The sequence below is a fragment of the Rattus norvegicus genome, chromosome 6 (assembly GCF_036323735.1).
Source record: "Rattus norvegicus strain BN/NHsdMcwi chromosome 6, GRCr8, whole genome shotgun sequence".
Classification (NCBI taxonomy): Eukaryota; Metazoa; Chordata; class Mammalia; order Rodentia; family Muridae; genus Rattus; species Rattus norvegicus.
In genome coordinates this window covers 12,739,132-12,761,114 of record NC_086024.1, presented here as the reverse complement: position 1 = coordinate 12,761,114, position 21,983 = coordinate 12,739,132, and the positions used below count along the sequence as shown (strand labels likewise).

The 21,983-nt window shown below is 48.1% G+C and overlaps 1 long non-coding RNA gene across 2 annotated transcripts in view; it reads left to right on the top strand.

Annotated features, from left to right (window-relative positions):
- Positions 1 to 18,475, top strand: part of LOC120103462 (uncharacterized) — a 31,394-nt gene extending 12,919 nt beyond the window's left edge. The window contains exons 2-4 of one of the 2 annotated variants that reach the window (XR_005505640.2): positions 1,550 to 6,274; positions 12,713 to 12,900; positions 17,170 to 18,475. This is a non-coding gene — a long non-coding RNA (uncharacterized LOC120103462). Of the gene's footprint in view, positions 1 to 1,549; positions 6,275 to 12,712 lie in introns of both variants that reach the window. The other variant, XR_010052445.1, reaches the window with a different exon arrangement.
- The last annotated feature ends 3,508 nt before the right edge of the window (positions 18,476 to 21,983 follow it).

Below are 21,983 nucleotides of genomic sequence, written 5' to 3'. Positions count from 1 at the left end.
TGGGTCTGGTTGGGATTGAACTGGGGACCTAACAGTTGCTCATGAGTACTGAGCTAACTCTTGAGTGGTGACTACGCGTGCACACCATCTTTGCCTGTTGGTTGACTTGCTGGGGACCAGTTCACTTGCCTGCTAATGGAACTGCAGGCTGGCTTTATTACAGACCAGCTATAGCCCCTGCTGATCATGTACATCAATCCCTACCGCTCTTCCCACCCTGCACAGAACCCAGCAGGCTCTCAGTCAGGGTAAGTTTGGAAGGAGGGATATGAAAAGTGTAGGAGGGAAAGAATCCCAAGTGGGTGGATTCTCGGTGCTGAGGTGTGTGATGGGAACATTGAGAGGGCGAGCTCATCCCTACTTACTTCTCAGCGCCTCGACTTCCCTGGAACAAGGACCCACCCTCTGAGTCTACACTTGCAGAGGGCGTTGTCCCCGTTCTCAGCATTCAGCGTCCCCTGTGTTGATGGCACCAAGGATGGGAGTGGCTGGAGCCTCCATGAGTTCTCTATAGGAACTTGTTCTGGGAGTCTCAGAGCCCCTGAGAGAGAGAGAGAGAGAGAGAGAGAGAGAGAGAGAGAGAGAGAGAGAGAAAGAGAGAGAGAGAGAGAGAGAGAGGCAGACAGAGAGAGAGAGAGGCAGACAGAGAGAGAGAGAGGCAGACAGAGAGGGAGAGAGGGAATAAATAAGTTGGCAACAGAAGACCAGTATGTGGATAAGACTTCGTTGCACACACATTGACCACATTAGCTTATCTTGCGGCCTTTGTTTCACTACCCACAACACAAGCAGGTCCCTGCTTGACCAAGACGGTACCAAGATAGAGTAAACAAATTCACCTCTTTAAAATGAATTAATCAGGCTGGAGAGATGGCTCAGTGGTTAAGAGCACTGACTGCTCTTCCAGAGGTCCTGAGTTCAAATCCCAGCAACCACATGGTGGCTCACAACCATCTGTAATGGGATCTGGTGCCCTCTTCTGGTGTGTTTGAAGACAGCTACAGTGTACTTATATATAATAAATAAATAAATCTTAAAAAAAAAAAGTCAACGAGCCTTCTCCCTAGCTCCTCCCAACCCTTATTGCAAGAGGAAAATTGCCTAGATACTGTTCTGCATTAAATGAGGTCTTCTGGGCAGCTGGAGAGATGACTCGGAAATGGCCCAGCGGTTAAGAACACAGGCTGTTCTTCCTTGTAGGCCCCGGGTTCAATTCCCAGCACCTACAAGGGTGTGGCTACTTACCATGTAGATAGTTGTGTCTCTAACCCCAGCTCTGTGGGATCTGACAGTTGCACACAGACATACTGTGTCCATATCACACAGGCGTGCTAATATCTTAACATTATAATAATTAATATTTTAAGTAATACCGATGTACTTAAAATAAAAGTAGGTTATGGCTTTTAATTAAATGACATACTTTGTCTTTTAAAAAGTCAACGCGCAGACTGCTGTTATTGTTACAGATGCCATGTGTTATATTTATTAGGTCCTCTTTTATGACCACCGTGTATCTTAATGTTTCCTTCCTTACCTGACTTACAAGTCAAGGACCATGAAGAGGAAGCAGGATTGCTTATTGGCGGCTTTGTGCTTTGTGAACAAACCATGGTAACACCAGGACCTGACTGTGACTCAGAACTCCAGTGGTCCACATGAAAGACACCAAGACACCTGAGAAAAGAACAGAAACTAACCAGGAGCCTCCAGGAGCCACTGCTCTGCCCTGTCATGCCAGGTGGGGCTGCTAACAGCTCCACCCCAGTCTTAGAACCTGAGAGGGAGGCTTGCCCTACTGGGCGGGCCTTGGAGAAAATAAAACCAATCCTCTAGCCCTTCAACTTGTTCCTGGACTGAGATGTGCCTTGGCAACTTTGTTCAAAAGCAGACTTCAGGGGTAAGGAAAACTCCCCTGCCCACCCAGATGCTGTGGGGCAGAGGAACCTGAGTGGTTACTTGTTAATTTTGTCATTCCCAATCTCAGAACTTAAGATACTTTATCTACAAAACGGACCCATTTTCTCTAGAGCAGTGAGTGGTTCACGAACTTCTTAACACTGCGACCCTTTAAAACAGATCCTAACGCCAGAGTGACCCCAGGCATAGTTTTTTTCATTACTACTTCATAACTGCAATTTTGCTAGTGTTATGAATTGTAAGTATCTGTGTTTTCCAACTTCAACCCCCGGAGTCACAATCCACAGGTTGAGATCCACTACCCTAGAGTAAGAGCAATTCAATATAATATAACCTGGAAAAGCACTTTACCTGAGAACCTAGCCACTGCAGATGCCCAACAAACAAACAAAACAGAACAAGCCAGCTGCCCTACATGGACAGTAGGAAGTACATATTTGATTCCCCCAGCTTGCTCACGTAATATTCCTTGTATAAATGGATGCTTGTGTCCCGAACAGGTCTCCATGAGGACTTCCTCTGTCTGGAAAAACTTGTCTGTGGAGGCCTCTCAAGAAAATACCCAGAAAAGTCACACAATGTCTCCCCCTGCCCCTTCCTTCCAGAAGGGCCTGGAGAGGGGAAAGGATTGCTGTCTGTACCCCCACTTCAGTCCTTCCCCCTTCCTTAGTGATGCTTGAAACCGCATTGGTTGTACAAAGCATAAGAGAGAGAGGTGTAGGTCCCTCCCCCATAAGAATTTGGGAGAGGCAATTTGTCCTTAGGAGCGATATACTCCAGTTAGAAGTAAGGAATGGATTCTTTAAATGAAGTTAAAATTGGGGCAACGATATTAGAGTTTAGAGCCAAGCATGATGGTGCTTCCTTTAATAACAACACTTAAGACATTGAGTCAAGATTTCAAGTTCAAGACTTGCCTGGGCTGCAGGAGAGCCTGTCCCCAAAAATAAAAATATTTTTAAAATAGCACATGGAAACACTAGGAGTTAAGATTTGGAAGTTAGTTAGCTAAACTTCTGAATGGGAGTTTCTAGGGGCCAGAGGAGTGGAGGCCAACAGAAGTTAGATCTGAAACACAAAACATTGTATTCTAGGGACCCCTCTCAGCACGGGGAGCCAAAGATCACGTCCATCTGTGTCAGGTTCTTCAGCAGGCCTGGTGGTCTGGATATGTGGACTCATATCTCATGTGCCAATTATGGCATTCAGGGTCCCAAAGGTATCTAAGCGTTGTCTGTTAGATGAGGCTGGGGATACCAGGTCTAGGCCAGCCCTTCTCATAAGGATGCCCAAGAAATCACAAATCTCCATCTAAAACATACATCGAAGACCTCCCAAGACTATTTGGAAAACCCCAAATGATCACAGAAAGAATAACTTCAAAGTGAATATGATGTTTACCCGAGGATGATACTCTGAAGTGACACACAGAGATCATTCTCTGACCTCAGGTGAAGCCGGCGTCTTCCTGCCCTCCAAGAATACCTGCCTCTCTGGTAACACACCATTTCCCTTTAGACCATTTCCAGAAAAAGCTACTCGTCTGAACAGGAAGTGACAAAGAAGCAACTCACCACCAGCTTTCCAGGATCCTGGTACCCCAACACATACATGCACATGCATGCATGCACACACACACACACACACACACACACACACACACGCACGCACGCTGGTCAGCCCTGGTATAGCATGAGCCATCTCATAAGTCACCTAGATAAAGTAGGAATCATCAAATATTTATCAGATGGGGTTGGGCAGTTGGCTCAGTGGTTAAGAGCACTGGCTGCTCTTCCAGAGGACCTGAGTTCAATTCCCAACACCCACATGGCGGATCATACCTGTCTGTAACTCCAGTTCCAGGAGATCGGACACCCTTATACAGACACATGTACAGACAAAACACCAATGACAATGAAATATAAATCATATATCTGTAAGCTCTTTATCAGATGAAGGAGAGAGTGAAGCGGCTGGTGAATGCACGGGCAGCCCAGCCTCAGAGCATGAGAACACTTCCTAGTCCTGGACACCCGGTGATTCCAGGATGTCACCTGGCTCTGAGAGCCTCTCCCTGGAGAGTATTCCATGAGGAGACCACATGCACCTTTCCTCAAGCCCCCTCACCTCCCACCTCTCCTCCCTTCCCTTAACTGTGGGACTTTGCAAACCCCACATGCTAAACTTTCTACCTGGAATATAGCAGGCAGTGTGGTGAACAAGAGAGACAGAAAGGGGAGGTTGGGGATTTAGCTCAGTGGTAGAGCGCTTGCCTAGCAAGCGCAAGGCCCTGGGTTCGGTCCCCAGCTCCGGAAAAAAAAAAAATAGAAAAAATAGAAAAAAAAAGAGAGACAGAAAGAAAACAGTGTGTAGAACCCCCCATGCTTACAGTTTAATTTTCATTCTATTTATTTATTTGTAAGTGTGTACATGGACACATGCGTGTAGAAGTGGAACCCGTGTATGTCATGGCACACGTGCACACAGTAGAGGGAGTTTGCTCTTTCCTTCCATTACATGGGGAGGCCGAGGGGTCAAACTCAGGTGGTCAGGCTTGGTGGCAGGTAAGCCATGCTACTGGCCCATGTTCACAACGAGTAGATGATGATAACAGCCATGTACATGTGTCAAATCACACTGCAATGGAATCCACTAAGGAACAACTCTTTGAGGTCAAGAGAATAGAATCAGTAGCCTGGTGTGGTGGCACACGCCGTTAATCCCAGAACTTAGAAGGCAGAGGCAGGTGGATCTCTGAGTGTGAGACCAGCCTGGTCTACAGAGTGAGTTCCAGGACAGCCAGGGATACACAGAGAGACCCTGTCTCAAAAAACCAGGATGCAGGGGTTGGGGATTTAGCTCAGTGGTACTGGGTTCGGTCCCCAGCTCCAAAAAAAAGAAAAAAGAAAAACAAAACAAAACAAACAAACAAACAAAACAAACCAACCAAACAAACAAACAAAACCAGGATGCAGAGGGAGGAAGTGAAGAGAACTAGTGACGGGTAAAGACCTAACTTTCCAGATATTCCAGTCTCTGTTTCAATCACCGGGCCAAGAGACCACCGGTGAGAAGACAGCTTTACCTTAAACCATGTTAGATAAATAGGCAGAACGTTTTTCCCTTTAACGAGACACCGTACTTTTCCTTCCCAGAATTCTTTCCCCTAATGCTGACCCATAAGTCTTTTCTGGGTCTGCCTACCCTTCTGAGGTGTAAGCCAGAAAGTACAACTTCCCATTTTCTTCCTCTCCACAAACCCCTCTTTTGACACTGGCCAGAACCAAGAGAGCTTTTTCTGATACTGTGGGTGGTCATCCCTGCTCTTTCTATAATGCCCCGCTCCCCTCCCCCATGTGGCTGACCTCCAAGCCAGCTCGAGTGGCCTGACTGTCTCCATCTTACCTCCTTCTCTATGCAGCTCCTGGCGTTTACAGCTTGTGTGCCTTGGGATGTTTTCCTTTTAAATTCTAAGAAAAATTAACTTCAACCTGCAATTTGAATCCATTCTTTAATTCTTTTGTTAATGAGACCAAGAATCCTAAAAGGGAACACTGATTTTCCCCAGAATCACGAGGGTACAAATGCAAGAAACAGATCCAAGGAGCATGTGCTTCAGGTCAGAGCTGAGAAAACTCAAGGATGGCCAACAAAGGACGCTTCCTGAAGGATTCGAAGCTGCCGCCCATCTGGTCTCAAGCCTGAGAGGGAAAAGGTGGGAGAGGCAGCTCCCAGGAAGGACAGATCAAACTATGTTCTCTCAAGTAGATGTATCAAAACAATGTGCCAAGTGCCTTAAAATAGGGTGGTGGTGGGGAGTTCTTGGCCCGAATCTCTAAACAAAGATTAACAAGAGGAAAATAGTTTATTAAAAGTGTGGCGCATGGGAGATAAAGGAAGGAATGACACTTCCACAAAGAGCAGTACAATTTTAGGAAAGGGGAAGGCGGAAGAAACAAGAACTACACTCCCCAGAGGTATCGACTGTGAAAGGCAAATCAGAGAGAGGAAAAAAAACAGGAGACAAAGACTCTTCAATCTCTGCTTGCTGCGTGCCACTTCTGGCGGACGAAGGTCTCAAGTGTCTTCCATGATACCACCTTCCGGGTAAAGCGGAGAACAGGGACATCCGTGTACATTTCCATCCAGCTTTTAGGCAAACGGGGGAGGGAGGGTTCCTCTTGCTTCTGTTCCTTTTCAGCTGCCTTTGCTCAAAATAATCCTTATGCTAAAGTGGCCCGTGTCTGGGTGGTGTGTTTCGCTACCCTTCAATAGGATGGGCACAGCTTCAAGGCTATGTAAGGGACTTAGGCCGACCACCTAGTGAGCCCTTGGAGCAGTGAAAGAGCCCGAGGTAAGGCCTGGGAAGACCTGGCCTGGGGCAGGGGTGGGTGAATGTGGGGGAGTGGAGGTGGAGGGAGGGGGAACGGGACTATGTGACACAGGTAAGCAGCTGGATGAACAGGAGGATGGCAGAAGAAGCCCCTAGGCAAAAAAAGTCCTTTCGTTTAACCCAAACAGGACAGGTTCCTATCACGCTCCAGGCTCTGCAGGAGTAAATAGGGCCCGAGTCCTACTTCGGGGGTCCTTAGCCTCTTGCTTAGTCCCAGGACTTTGAGGCTATTAATGGTAGGGCAGGGGGGGCGAAGGAGGCTCTGGCATCTCTCCTGCCACAAAGCCGCTGATCCTCACGGTCCTGACAATCGTCCGCAGGATCTCAGGAGGAATCCCTCTCCCGCGGCCACACCTGAGAGGAAAGGGTGGGCCGGAGAGAAGGGACTAGGGTGACCTTCCGGTAAATACACCTATAGCTGCAGTGGGGGGCTGGGCAGGCGACGGCGGAGGGCCTGGAGCCCTCCCCGGATTCATCGGCTCCCCTGCGCCCCCTGCCGGCCATGGGCCGCACTCCACGCGCCGCCGCCCCGCCCTCCGCACCTGCGGCCGCTCGCCTCCCAGGAGAGGAGGTGGGAGGTGGGGGGGGGGGAACCTTCGGTTGTTTAGGGAGTGGAGGCGTTTCCGGAAGTTCCCTACCTGAGGGGACAACCCGGGACGTCCCCAGACCAGAAATTTCACCCTTAAGAATTACCGAGGGGTGGGGAGGTGACGTTCTTAACTTTTATTGGTTATTAATGCTGTGCGTTTTCTGGGCGAGCTGGGGGAAAGAGCCTGGAAAATGTCATCGACTGAAGAAGTCATTCACTTCTCTTAGCGAGGCTTTTAAATTAGCGCTCGTGTGCCTGGGCAAGCCTGAAGGGGACTCAGAGCCAACAGTTGTGCCCGGGGGAGGGCTGCAAGGAAAGGTTTTCTCCTGCCTGTCTTTTATCTCTAGGTAGTGGAGCCTCCCTCCTCCTGGAAGTCCGCCTTATTCTTCCTGAGCCTCTGTTACAGCCAGTGTCAGTGTCTCAGTTTGGTAGGTCAGGGTTCTCTGCCTATTTTTGATGAGTTTTTTTCCTGAAAGACTCTAAGCCTATTCTGTGTCCAGGGGCAGAAAGCCCTATCAGTGCGCGGCTGATATCTAGGGAGGAGAAGACACAGACACAAAGAGCATCCCATTTCCTGACCAGTCAAGGAGAAACTCCCACCATCCTCAAGTTCCCTGCGAATTTGGTCCCATGTTCCCGAAGATCTTTGTGAGTACCCCGAAATCTGAGCCCCGAACGGTTTGCTCTCTGAAAATATCCGGATGTCACTTAAGATCATGGGGACTTTAAACCTCTCTAGTCTCTCCTCTCCTCATCCCCTGCAATGGCTCCCCATTTCCCTCACAAGAAAAGCCAGAACTGAAGGCTACCCACAACACCTATGAGCCTCCTGCTGCGGCCACCACCCACATCTCTCTGGTCACTTTGTCTACCCTGCTGTTCCTTAACTAAGACAGAAATCAGCCTGGGCTCCGGCCCTGCAGCACACTGGGAAGTACGAGCCAGAGTGGCCAGCTCAGAGATAAAGTACACGTGAGTGCTCAAGGGAGGATGTAAACCATTAGGAAATAAAAAGAAAGTGTGAGTCAAAGTGATGGGTGGGGAGAGGGGAAGGCGCTCCAACCCGGAGAACAGGGAGTGGCCAGGAGGCCGGCTCCACCGCAGCCCAAATGGGAGATGGGGACCGCGGGGAGCACTTTGGATTCTGAGAGATTTGTAAGAATGGTGGCTGATTTCCTCCGTTCTCCACGACGCCAAGAGCCTCCTTCGTTTCTGGTGTGTCGTCTCATCTCGCCAGTCCCCGCCCATGCCCCCGTCAGGTCCATGCCCTCCTCCCACCCCCAAAGGCTAGAAATTGTATAGAGCACCTCTGGGTGGTCTGACTGGGGTCCCAGCAACCTGCTGCCTCCTCCTACCCTTCTTCCAGTTGCTAATCTAAGTTCCTGCCTGAGCTGCAGAGGGTCACAAAAGTCCTGTGTCACATCTTCCCTGCCCTGACCAGGAGGAAACCAAGTTTCAAAATGGCCTTATTTTGCAATCTGACTCAAAAGGGTGTGGAGTGGAAAATTATAGACAGCAGCCACCAAGGGACTTCGGCTTAATATAACTGGTGACCTGGGAAACGGCAGAGGCAGAAAATAATTTCTTCATTCTCGGACTGAGGGACAGAGAGGGTTATTCGAAGCAGAGTCAAAATAGAGACTCCTTCAAGCCAAGGGAGAGGATTGACACATGTATGGGTCAGAAGGGAAGCCCTCCCACTTCCTCCCGGCCCCTCCCTCCAGCTTTTCTCTGCACTTTCTGCTCGTCCACCCGCTTCCCATCCCACCCTCTTGGCTTTCCTGTCCTATCTCCGCTTCTTCTACCCCACCCCCGCCCCTGCTCGCTTCTTTCCCTCCTTCCTTTGATCTGTTCTTTCAGCTTAAGCAGCAGATACTTTAGCTCCTAACCACTTATTAAAAGGGAAAAATCATAAATCTTATGCAGATATCAAATGAGCACCTGTCAGTGACTGCCTTTAACCCATCAATTAATGAGTGATCTAGAAACATGTTGCAAACAGTTCACAGGAGAATCCCTAAACAGACATTCTGAAGTGATACAATTTGCCACTCGAGACATGTTAGTCCATTGGCAGTAAGCACATTTACCGTGTTGTATGGGCGCTCCTGAAGGACAGATCTAGAGCTTTTCATTATACCGGACTGAAGCTGCATACTCATCAATATGATAACTCTCCATCCCCCCCCCTCACACACACACACTCACACACTCACTGGTGACCGTCACTCTGACTGAATCCTCTTAGTACTTTATATAATGGACTCATATGCAAATGTAAAGAAAACCATGAAGCCCTTTGAAGACAATAGAAAGGAAAAATCCTCATGGTCGGTCGAAGGTTTAAAACTACCAACAGATAGTGTCCAGGATGTAGGTGACAGCCATGCACCCACTGACAGGACATATTTCAGTCCAGCCAAATGTAGGTTCATCACCCATGGACTCAACCAATATTGGATATCAAGGTCTTAGTCTGAGAGTTAATATTGCCAATGTTAACAGGGTCTTGAATCACCTAGGAGACAAATCTCTGGGCATATCTGTGAGGAATTTTCTTCACTAGGGTAGCCTCTGGGTGCACCTATGAAGGACTGCTTTTTTTTTTCTTTTTAAGATTTATTTATTATATATAAGTACACTGTAGCTGTCTTCAGACACACCAGAAGAGGGCATCAGATCTCATCACAGATGGTTGTGAGCCACCATGTGGTTGCTGGGATTTGAACTCAGGACCTCTGGAAGAGCAGTCAGTCTTAACCACTGAGCCATCTCTTCAGCTGAATGGACTGTCTTGATTCTGTTAGTCTCTGGCCCTTACCAGAGAGATGGTCTGGATTCCACTAATTGAGGTAGGAAGACCTACCTTAAAAGTAAACTACATTGGGGCTGGGGATTTAGCTCAGTGGTAGAGCGCTTACCTAGGAAGCACAAGGCCCTGGGTTCGGTCCCCAGCTTCGAAAAAAAGAACCAAAAAAAAAAAAGTAAACTACATTAAGCCAGGAGGTGGTGCATACCTTTAGTCCTAGCACTTGAGAGGAAGGGGCAGGAGAATCTCTGAGTTCAAGGCCAGTCTGGTCTATAGAGTAAGTTCAGGACAGCCTGGGGGCACACAGAAAAACCCTGCTTGAAAAATAAAACAGTAGGGTTGGGGATTTAGCTCAGTGGTAGAGCGCTTGCCTAGCAAGCGCAAGGCCATGGGTTCGGTCCCCAGCTCCGGAAAAAAAAAAAAAAGAAAAACAAAACAAAACAAAAACAGTAGACTGTACTTTCCCTGCCCTCCAGTCTTAGGCCACATGGAAAGGAAGGCAGGGCGTGGTAGCTCATTCCAGAGACAGGCAGGTGGATCGCTGTGAGTTCCAGGCCAACCTGGTCTACATTGTGAGTTCCAGGACAGGCAGGGATATATAGGGAGACCCTGTTTCTAAACAGAAAGAAAGAAAACAGAAGCTAACTGGACTGGGCCCGTTTGTGTTCTCTGGGCCCGTTGTTCTCTGCCACTGTGGATCACTGTGACCAGTTACCTCGAGCTCCTGCCTCTCGAACTTCCTTCCCATCATCATGGACCGTGACCCTTGAACCATGAGCCAAAATAAACTCACTCTCTCTTAGTTGCTTTTGTGGATGTGTTTTAATCACAGTCCATCAAGAGGAAGAAATCGAGGAGCTGGAGGGATGGCTCGGCAGTTAAGAGCACTGGCTGCTCTCCCAGAGGTCCCTGATTCAATTCCCTATAGAGCTATAGCTCTCTTCTTGCCTGTGTCTGCCTAAGTAACACAGTATCACTGTCTGCATAGCCTCTACACTGCCCTGGGTATTCTAAATAACATAGAGAAGCTTTAATATATATGGAAGGGTTGTATGTCACATACAAATACTATCCCTTTTTATGTAAGCACCCCTGGATTTTGGTGTCTAAGAATCCTGGAACTAATCCCCCTGGGTCACCAAAAGAAGTCTGTATAACCCTTTGTATAACTGAAGTCATTCAGCGGTGTTTGAGTATGCCTGAACACTAATGTGTTTGAGGACCCTGACTTTCCTACAGCCTAGGGCCATTAAGATAGCCTGGGCAGAGTTGAGCCTGTGCAGGGGACAGACAATGGGTGTTCTAGCCACTAAGGTGCACATTCACCCATGTCCCTGTTCCTCAATGGACAGTCCTGTGAGAGCTATAGAGTTTCTGTCTTGGCTGAATCTAGCTGGGGCTCAGAGGCAGGCATGGGGTCACCTGGGAGACAGAACTTACTGGAGATATGTGGGGCCAGGTATTGAAGCCCTGACTCGAGGTCGAGAGCACTGGGGAGCAGCAACAGGAAGAGTGGGGAGGGTTGGCATCGCAGAACCGGTGTCAGCAGCTGTGGTATCAGCAGCTGTGGTATCAGCAGCTGGAGCTGCCCCGGGAGTGAAAGGACCATAGCCCCTGGCTGAGTCTGAGGTGACCTGGAGGAGCTAGCAAGCAACTACAGTCCTCTTGACCCAGAAGAGTTCATATCTGGTCAAACACAAGACCGACCTCCTAAGCCAACGAAAATTCCACCATTCTCTGGTTAGAAGCAAAAACTGCTGTATGTGATCAATTCATGGGGGTTGCCTAAGACCATTGGAAAACACAGATGTTTATATTATGATTCATAACAGTAGTAAAATTATGATCACAAAGTAGCAAGGAAAAATTTGATGGCTGGGGGTGGGTCACCACAACATGAGGGAGAAACTGTATTAAAGGGTCATAGCGTTAGGAAGGCTGAGAATCGCTGTCTAAACAGTGGCTTCCTGATGGACAACATCCTGGTTTGTTGGTTAAAACACCTCCATCAGACTGCCTGTACATCTGTTTGTCTGTCTGTTTGTCTTTCTTTCTTTCTGTTTGTTTTCAGACAAGGTTTCTCTTGTAGTTCTTGAACTCACCCTGTAGACCAGGATGGCCCCAAACTCAGGCTTGCTTTCCTCTGCCTCTGGATCAAGGGTATAGGCCACCATGGCCAACTGTAGGAAATCCTCGTCATTAGTGATTGTTGTGGGAGGGCCCGGCGCACTGGGTGGTCCTGGGTGGTACAAAAGAGTAGTCTGAGCAAGCTATGGGGAGCAAGCCAATCAGCAGCACCCCTCCGTGGGCTCTGCATCAGCTCCTGCCTCCAGGTCCCTGCCTGGAGCTCCTGACCTGACTTCCATGTAAACTGAAATCAACCCTATCCTCCCTAAGTTGTTTTGGTCAGTGTTTTTATCACAACGATAGAACCCTATAGCCGACAGTGGGGTGAGTAAGGGATCATTGTATGGTGATCATACCATAGAGTATGGTGATCAGCCATAGAGACCTGTGGTGGACAACATGGGGTGAGGCAGGGTGGCTTCAAGAAGACTTTACTTACAAGAGGAGAGACTAGGGGTGGAACTCAAGAGTTCCACATTCCTCTGGGAACTCTGCCTTTCACAGGCTGTGTGACCTCAGGTAAGTCACTTCCTCTTTCTGGGCCCATTTCCTCTATATGAAATGAGAGCTTTTGCTTGAGGCCTCTAGGCTAGAGTGCTTGTGTCCTCACTGCTAGAGAAGATGAAGCCTACAGTGAGACAAGGAGCCCTCAGGCAAGGGCAGCTCAGCGTGCCTCTCTGTGGGACCTATTAACTCCTGTGAAAACTGCAGGGGAAGGAACGTTGCCTGGATGCTCGTCTGCCCTCAGAGATTCTCTGGGCCCAGGCTGGAATTAAGTCCAGATGCCAAAGACAGAATCACCAAGAAGCTAAAGAACTCTAAGAGTCCTTCTTGGAGACACACAAGCCACACAGTCACAACCTTTTCCTTACAGAAGACATCCCCAGATGTGTACGCTCCATAGCCCATGCTTCACAGATCCTGGATGCAGCCATGCTAGCTGCCTGTGACTTACAGCCATTGCTCTGGCAGGTGGCAGACACAGACAGTTCTTCCCATCGAGAGGGATATGACTCCGAGATACACAGCTGCAGCCTTGGCGGCTTGACTCATCCTTACCTGGTAAGAGAGAGAGAGAGAGAGAAAGAGAGAGAGAGAGAGAGAGAGAGAGAGAGAGAGAGAGAGAGAGAGAGAGCGATACATCCACACCCGACCCAGTGAGTCTACCCTACCTCCTGCTGAGAGAGAAGTCTGCTCAGGTTTGCAGAGGAAGCAGGACTGGAACTTAGAACTGTCCTTCCTGCCTCCATCTTTTCCTTCCTTCCTCTCCTCCACTCTTCCCTTCCTTCTTTCTGTCCTTCCTTCCACTTTTTGAATAAGACATTGATATATAGCCCAGGCGGGCCCTGGAACTTGTACTCCTCCCGCCTCTGCCTCCCAAATGCTGGGTTTCTAAGCATGTGCTGCCAAGCCCAGGACTTTCTTCTGACCTTTCCAGAGGCGCTGAGACCCCAGCACCTCAAGGATCAAGCAAGCCCAATGCAGACATAAGGTGCAGGCCAGCACCTGGAATCACAGGATGGAAAAAGTCCGAAAGCTCTGGGGAAAATGAGGGCTCACCCCTACCCCCGCCCACCCCCATTCTCTTCTGTTCTGAAGTCACATCTCCAAATCAGTGTATTTATCCCAAACATGAACACAGCACTCAACCACAGTTGGTAAAATTTTTCTGCCACATCTGTGGTGCAAGAAGAGTGGAGTCGAGGACCATATAGATAAGCCCACAAGCCCAGAGTGTCGCATGTCCCCTTGTGACACTAGGCTCTTTAAGTTACAGTCATACGAAAGAGGGAGATTCAGCCCCCACCCCAAAGCTGAGCTAGATCTTTATGCTGCTGTTGCCTGGTTAGCCAGCCCCCCTCCGCCGTGCCCCTCCCACCCTCACTGCCATGATACCCCCACTCCCGCACCCCCTACTTTGTGAGCTCCGCACCCCCAGGAGAGCTCAGAACCAAACCTAACTGAAGAAACAAGCTTGGAGGGTACAGCTGCAGGGCGGAGTCATCCAGATTCCTCCAGCAGCTTTGTCCTAATGAGGCCTCCAGGGACCCCAGCAGGACAAGGACAAGGTGTCAGGAGAGAAACTGTACATGTGGCACCTCTAGGACAGGTGCCGCACCTAGGTGGACCGTCAAGGAGCACATGGAAACGTGATGGCTGGACTGTGAGTTCATCATGGAAGATGCCAGTCCTTCCCTCAGGGGTCAGATTCACACCGGGACGATAGGAATCTGGCTTTCAGAGAAGACTCACCCCATCCGAGCTATTCTCTGGTACCTCAGGAAATTGAGCTCCGTGCATTCCTGATTGACAAACTGCCATCATGGCCTGTCCCCTTTTTGCCCTGAGGGTTGGGTCTGAATCCTACTCGGACTGTCTGTTCTCAGTGTATTGTGTAATTGCTGCCATTCCTCCGGACCTTCTGCAGAGAGGTGCGCTAAGTTCCTTTGCAGTGTTGCAGCCAGCCTTTGGGGTTTGTGTTGGGGTTTCAGAAGGGAGTTGCCACGCAATTACATTGCAGCTGACTGAGATGGTTAAGTGTTCCCATAGACTCAAATGATTGGATATGGAAGGACTGAACCAACTCCTACTCCTAAAAGTTATCCTATGATCTCCACATGCATGCCATTAGAGAGAGACAGAGACAGAGACAGAGACAGAGACAGACAGACAGAGACACAGACAGACAGAGACACAGACAGAGACACAGAGACAGAAAGAGATAAAGACAGAGAGAAGGGGGCACAGAGAGAGAGAGAGAGAGAGAGAGAGAGAGAGAGAGAGAGAGAGAGAGAACAGACAGAGAGAGAATAAATAAATGTTGCCAATTCAGCTTGGCCTTGGTGGGTCAAAGTAACACAGTTGTTGCCCCCAGGATAGGGTCAGCAGGCTGGGTCTCCAAGACTCCTGATGGCTGCCCTGGGCATAAGTGTATGTGTACAATAATGCACATATTTTATGCTCCTTCTTTAAGGAGTGTCCTTCCAGTTAAGGTTAATAACTCCATGATAAGGAGACAGCCTGAGTCCAGGAGCTGAAGGTGAGGCTAAGATCTCAGCAAAATCGTAAACGCTGGGACCTTCAGTCCTTCCATTAAGGCTGTGGAAAGGAACTCTTAAAAATGAGCTCAAAATACATATAATTTCCCAACTAAGCAAAATATAAGGACGCAATATGAATTATGAGGGGCTTCCTGGACCTAAAGGAACAGTGGTGGCTACACTGTGAGTCATCTTGTCAGAAAGATACAAAGGCAGGCAGATTCCTGAGTTCAAGGTCGGTGTGGGACACTGCTCCAAACCCGGGTGTGGTAATGTCAGGACAGGGCCTCTCCCAGCTCGTCTGTGATTAACAGTGGCAGCGAGAGCTCTGAACTCTTTTGCAATGTTATGAGAAAATGTGTGCTTGCTGTCTCCTAACAGTTAAGGGGCTGGGATCAGCGGATGCTGATTCTTAGGATAATTGAAAGGAAACCTGAAGTAAAAGACTGGATGGATATGTAAAATAAAATAAATCTGCAAAAAATGAGCTATCCATAGAGTGTTTTAGAATAGCAAGAGAGAACTGCTTAGAGAACTGTCTTAAGTAGAACACACACACACACACACACACACACACACAACACACAACACACAACACACACATACACACACACACAGAGAGAGAGAGAGAGAGAGAGAGAGAGAGAGAGAGAGAGAGAGAGAGAGAGAGAGCGCTATCTAGAGATCTCCAGAGAAAGCAAAACAGGCTGGAAAGCTGTCTCCAGCAGAGCACAGGCCGCCAGCTTGGACCCATGATTTGACTTCAAGTTGTTTGTTTTTGCCGCTCCAGACACCCCTTCCTCAGAACCCCTCTCCAAGTCGAGGCTGGTCCTTGGCAAACTTAACAACAACAACAACAACAACAACAACAACAAAATTAAAGTCTATCATCAGGTAGGAGCTAGACATGGTGGTAATTGCCTGTAATCTGAGGGCTCTGGGGCAGAAGCAGGAGGATAACACAAGTTCAAGGCCAGCCTGGTCTACACAGCAAGTTCTAGGACATATAATAAGACTCTGACCCACAAAAACAAAAAGTACAAATGAACAAATAAAATGTGCCCTGTGGTGACATCAGTAGAGCTGTGTGGCCACCATTGCTAATTCTGGAACATTCTTTCACACTTCCACCGCCACCCCAAACCCCACCACACCATTAGCCATGTCTTCTCAGTCCTCCCTTCCTCAGTCCCTGACAACCCCAAATCCACTTTCCATCTCTAGAGATTTGCCTGTTCTGAACACGTCATGCAGAAACAACCATGTATTTTGCAGTCTTTCATATAACATGTTTTCCAGGCTCATTCACACGTGGTGTAAAGTGTTACTCCAGTTTTTTTTTTTTTTATTGGTGAAGAGGGCTCCATTATACAAATAGCCACATTTTGTTTTTTCCTTTCATTAGTTGATAGACATTGGGTTTATTTATACTGAGTCTAATCATTATTGATGTTTCTAATTGCTTACTCATTTTGTATTGCTCTAACAAAGAATGCTACGACCTAGGTGTTGATAGTTTAAGTGGCTGGGAAGAAAACAACCAGAGTGCCTACACATTTGGTCTTTGGTAAGAACACTTCCTGGTGTGCTGAGGGCTGTCTCTTCCTCCTCCTCCTCCTCCTCCTCCTCCTCCTCCTCCTCCTCCTCCTCCTCCTCCTTCTCCTCCTCTTCCTCCCCCTCCCCCTCCTCATCCTCCTCTACCTCCTCCTCCTCCCCTCTTCCTCCTCCCTCCTCCTCTTCCTCTCCCCCTTCTCCTCTTCCTTCTCTTCCCCCTCTTCTTCCTTTTACTCTTCTTCCTTTTCCTGTTCTTCCTCCTCTTCTTCTTTCTCTCCCTCCTCTTCCTCCTCCTCTTTTTTTGTTTTTGTTTTTGTTTTTGTTTTTTCAGACAAGTGAAGAGGGCACTCCTAACCACTGAGCCACCCCTCCAGCCTCTCACACTTCATTTTCATTTGTAAGGTTCCCTTTCCCCCTATCCTGCCAGGGCTTGACTCCAAAGCTAGACCAGCTCTGAGCTACACGCCCAGCTCCTCATGTTCTATACACTCAGTTCTCTGGCATCTGGGGCTTTGATATAGGAAAGATTTCTCCTTCTAGGCCTCAGTAGTTTCTAGAGAGCAACAACTCCCCATAACTGAGCCTGGGATATGCAAACTAATCCACTCAGATCCCAAACCCCCAAGGAACAGAGAACCCCGTCATTTGGCTCAACTTTGCCTCGAACGGTTTCCTTATATTTCTCCAATAGTCAGCTTGGCTTTTAGGACTGATGTATGCACATCTTTATGACAAGGAACTGGAACTACCCCAACGTGACCAGGTCATGCAGTGAGACTACGAAAAACAAGAGCTAGCTAGTCATCGAGGATGGAGCGGAGGTTGTACTCCAGAGCAGCCGCCATCACCTCAGGAGAACCAGGCTGCTCCCTTCAAGTGATGACAGCGGTACCCACTTCTCCAGAAGCGCCTCTCAGGCCCAGATTGAGGAAATGATGCATGAGACTCACTGGCCTGAGCGAGGCCAGCTGCCCTGTGGAACATGCGTGACCCTCTGTGGGACATGTGTGCTCCCTGTGGGACACGTGTATCCCAGTTATCTCCTTTGGTCATCTTTGGAAGGAAATGCTGAAATTCTGTCAGCCCCTGAAGACTGAACTGCTGTCCCGTCTTCCTGATATGGTCACAGTTATGAAAACCTCTTTCTCTTGCTTACCAGTGATTGTCCCTTTGGTTGCATAATGGGACAGTTGGCTAAGCCTAATCCATTGAGATACTTGGATTCCAGTAACACACACGTGCCCTTCATCAACCCTCATGTTCTTGCCACTGTCCCTTCTGCCATAAATCACTCTAAGGTCAGGTATGGGACAACCAGGTACCATTCCTCAACCCCAGAGGCCCCTCCTGGGTTCTTCCATCTAATCCTAAACTGACTGAATGTTTCCAACCTGCATACCCATCCCTGCCTGTGAAGACCCCAGCAAATGGCTGGTCTGGAGTCTCCGCCTGCCTCCTGATGCTTTCCCATGGGGCTCTGTAACACCCCTTGCCTCCTGTTGCTAGAGGTCTGTGAACATACCCTTCCTTCTCCACAACCCTTCCTGCTGTTTGTCTCCCATCCTGATTAAGGCAAGCTCTAAGTACTTTAAAGAACAGACTACAAACGACCAAAGTCATTTCCTGTTCGCATTTCCTTTTCTCCCCTCGAGAACAAACGGGCGGATCCCACAGGCCAGAATGCACCACGCTGAACATGAACACCGCCACTGTGGCAGCCGACTTATTTGGAGATGAATGTGATTAAGATGAGACAGACTGCAGGCACACTATAGACTTTGCCTACATTGTAAAGTCAGTGCGTTTTACTTTGTAAAAGAAACATTCATGGGCTGGAGAGATGGCTCAGCGGTTAAGAGCACTGACTGCTCTTCCAGAGGTCCTGAGTTCAAATCCCAGCAACCACATGGTGGCTCACAACCATCTCTAATGAGATCTGGTGCCCTCTTCTGGCCTACAGTCACATATGCAGGCAGAATGCTGTACATAAAATAAATAAAATAAATCTTTAAAACAAAAAAAAACAAACAAAAAAAAAGAAACATTCATTCCCATTCATCTCTTTCCTAGTTCTCCCTTTCCCCTTGGGGACCTGAGACTGTTTTCCCCAGTGGGGACTTGAGTCTCCAATACAAACCTTATAAAACAGCCGTACATGCCTTTATATATGCCCCATATATACATTCCCTGAATTAGTGCCTTTCATAGCCCGAACTCTTTTCCTTTAAAAAACATATTTATCTGTGTGTGTGCCTGTGTGTGGGTGGCATGTGCACAGAAAAGCACTAGTTAGAGGATAATAATTGAGCCCCGTTTAGTTACGAGCACTCATGAGCTGTTGAATGTGGGTGCTGGGGATCTAATTCATGCCCTTGGCATGAGCAGTGCCTGTTCTTAGCTACCAAGCCATCGCCCTAGCCCACCCCCTTATTTTTCCTTACAATTACAAATATATATTTATTGTGTTTGTGGGTGTGGCAGGTGTTTTCAAATACACCATGGTGTGCCTGTGGAAGTAAAAAGGCGTCTTGCAAGATTCAGTTCTTTCCTTCCACGGTGTGGGTCCCTGGGATCAAGTCTGAGGTGTCAGGCTCAGTAACGGGTACCTTTATTGCCGAGCCATCTCTCAGGGCCCCTTGTCTAGTCCTTTGCTAAAATGGTATGAAAGCCAGACCCTAACTACCTCTTTAGAATTTCACCTATTTTCTGTGTAGTTCTTGCTCATAAAACTTAAAACGTCGGTTAGACTGTATACCTGCTCACTTCTGTTAAATTTCTGTTAATCCGTCTTTGGTCATGGAATCCATGGCCCCAGACAGAGCCTGGGAGGCCAAGAGAGAAGGTTTTTCTTTCCTTGCACTTTTAACAAATTATGTGCCCAACCACAGGCGTAGAAAGCTCAGTTACAAAATATCTTTATAAATGGACAGATAAACTCTCGCTCTGATGTATAACTGTATGAACGAATCATAAAGGTTGGAGCTACGACGTCAGCCCTGGTCAAATACAACAGCAGACACCAACACTGTGCCTTTAGGAAAACACGAACAGGGGTTGGGGATTTAGCTCAGTGGTAGAGCGCTTGCCTAGCAAGCACAAGGCCCTGGGTTCGGTCCCCAGCTCCGGAAAACAAACAAACAAACAAACAAACAAACCGCAAACAAAAGGAAAACACAAACAAACAAACCGTTGGGAGTATGCTATGCCAGAAACATAGGCGAACACATGTGTCTCTCTCCACAGTGTCGGAATGTGTTGTCTGACAGTAAATCAATTTTGTTGTCTACAATTTGCTGAGTTGTGCCAATTCCCCTGACAGCTAGCTGTTGGAAAACACGGGTTCTTTTGTTCCAATCTTAATTACTAATATCAACTCAGAGATCACACATCAATGGGTAAACATATCTGTGTGTGTGTGTGTGTGTGTGTGTAGCATTAAAGAGACCCCAGCAGACAAGGTTTAAGGAGTTCTGAGGAAGCCGTGGGGGGCATGCACTGAGAAGCTAATTCCATGTAAAGACTGCCTCTGGGATAGAGATCTGGGAGTTAGTCCTCTAACTTGGAGACACTGTGGTGAGTTGAGCCACTGGGTCATAGGTTTGAGCTGACATTAAGGTGCAGTCCAGCTGCAAAGCCAGGTATGGAACCATGAAGGCTGTAGAAGTAAAGGGTAAGTTGGGTCCAGACCGAAGAAAGGAACAGAAGGCTTGGACAGAGGAGTAGCTAGACAGACAGTAATTCAAGCAGGTCACATAAGGGGTGGGGACCAAGCCACGCTGAAGTTCCTGGGACAGCCAAAGGTCTCTGCTTGTTGACCATGTAGTCAAGAGACACGGTGGTGACATCACTGCAACAGTGTGCAGATGCCTCCTTTTGCTGGGCTGTAGGTAACAAGCTCTACACTTCCTTCTGCTGTGGTCTGGGAGTTCTCAGGCCTGCTTCTCCTGGTTTGATTTTAGTTCATCCCTATGCTCCATGGACCCAATCACTCCGATCAATCTGCAGAGCAGTAAATATTCTTGCCACATTTAGGAAGGAGCTGTCATCCGTCTGTGCCTCCCGGTGGTGCCTGACAGACTGTGCTGTTTTTGTGTCCACTGTGTGCTACATAGTTTGGTGTTAGCACAAACTAAGTCATTTGAGAGGAGGGAACCAGAATTAGGAAAACACCTCCATAAGATTAGGCTGTAGGCAAGACTACAGGGCATTTTCTTAATTGGTGATTAGTGAGGGGGGAGGTCCATTGCAGGTGGTGCCATCCCTGGGCTGGTTGTCCTGGGTTCTAATAAGAAAGCAGGCTGAGCAAGCCATGAGGAGCAAGTTAGTAGCAGCACCCTTCCATGACCTACCTCTGCATCTGATCCTGCCTCCAGATTCCTGCCGTTTGAGTTCCTGTCCTGCCTTGCTTCAGTGATGGACTAAGATGTGAAAGTAGGAGCCAAGTAAACACTTTCTTTCCTCTTCAACTTGCTTTTGGTCATAGCATTTCATCACAACGATAGTAACCACAACCAAATCATCCTGCACTCAAGACAGAGTCCAGTTCTGCCTGGAAAATGGAGTCTCTCAGGACAGGGCACAGCCTGAAAAACCAGTTTTGTGCAGAGCAGAGTAACTTAGGGCAGGGCACAGCCCCATCTTGGCAATCAGAAAGGAGATTTATGACTCCTGAACTCTCAGCTTCAGGTAGATAAAGAATTTCAGGGACTTCAGTTCCTCTAGATGAGAGAGAGCCAAGGTGGCTTTTCTGGATCATTTCCAATCACCTCTGGACCTGGAAAGTTTCAGTTTGTTGAGACAGGATCTTACACTGTACCCTAGGTTAGCCTAGAACTCGACATGCAGCTGACTTCAAACTTGTGGTAATCCTCCTGCCTCAGAGTATTGGGGTTACAGACCTGAGTCACCATCAGCATCTCAGAAGTTGCTAACAGTTTATGTTGTCTGTAGTTGGATGTTACAGGGAAAGCCTGATTGAACATTCAGAACTAAAGGAACTCAAATAGCTTTCCACTGTGACTCAGATATCCTGAGACTGATGGGTCAGGGGACAGATAGGTAAAGTCATCACAAGGTTCAGCAGGACCTGCTGGAATCTGATTAAAATATCAACATATCCCAAGAAAGAGGAGGTCTTTGGGGAGGATAGCTGAGTTTTTCCCTCCCAAGTCTTTACGTAGTTTAATCACCTGTCCCTTGTCATTAAAGCAAACTTCCCATAAATGTTTATGAGGTTGGAAGGGAGTAGAAATGAGCAGTGTCTCCATTTATTGAACAAATCTGGTGCTGGCTGGCTCTTCCCAGGGACTCAAGTTCTGTTAGCCTCAGGGAGAGGGCAATGATAAACTAATCCACTCAGTGTAGGTAGGTGATCCATGGAGGGTTTTGGGTTCCTTACAGGAGCATTGTGAGGGGTGACTAACCCACCCCAGCGTGAGTGATTAACTCATGAGTGACCAACCAAAGCTGCTTCATTGGAGTCCTCATCCCCAGCCAACTCTTCGCCCCCTACGTACTCCACCATCTTCTAAGACCACACAAAGCTGGAAC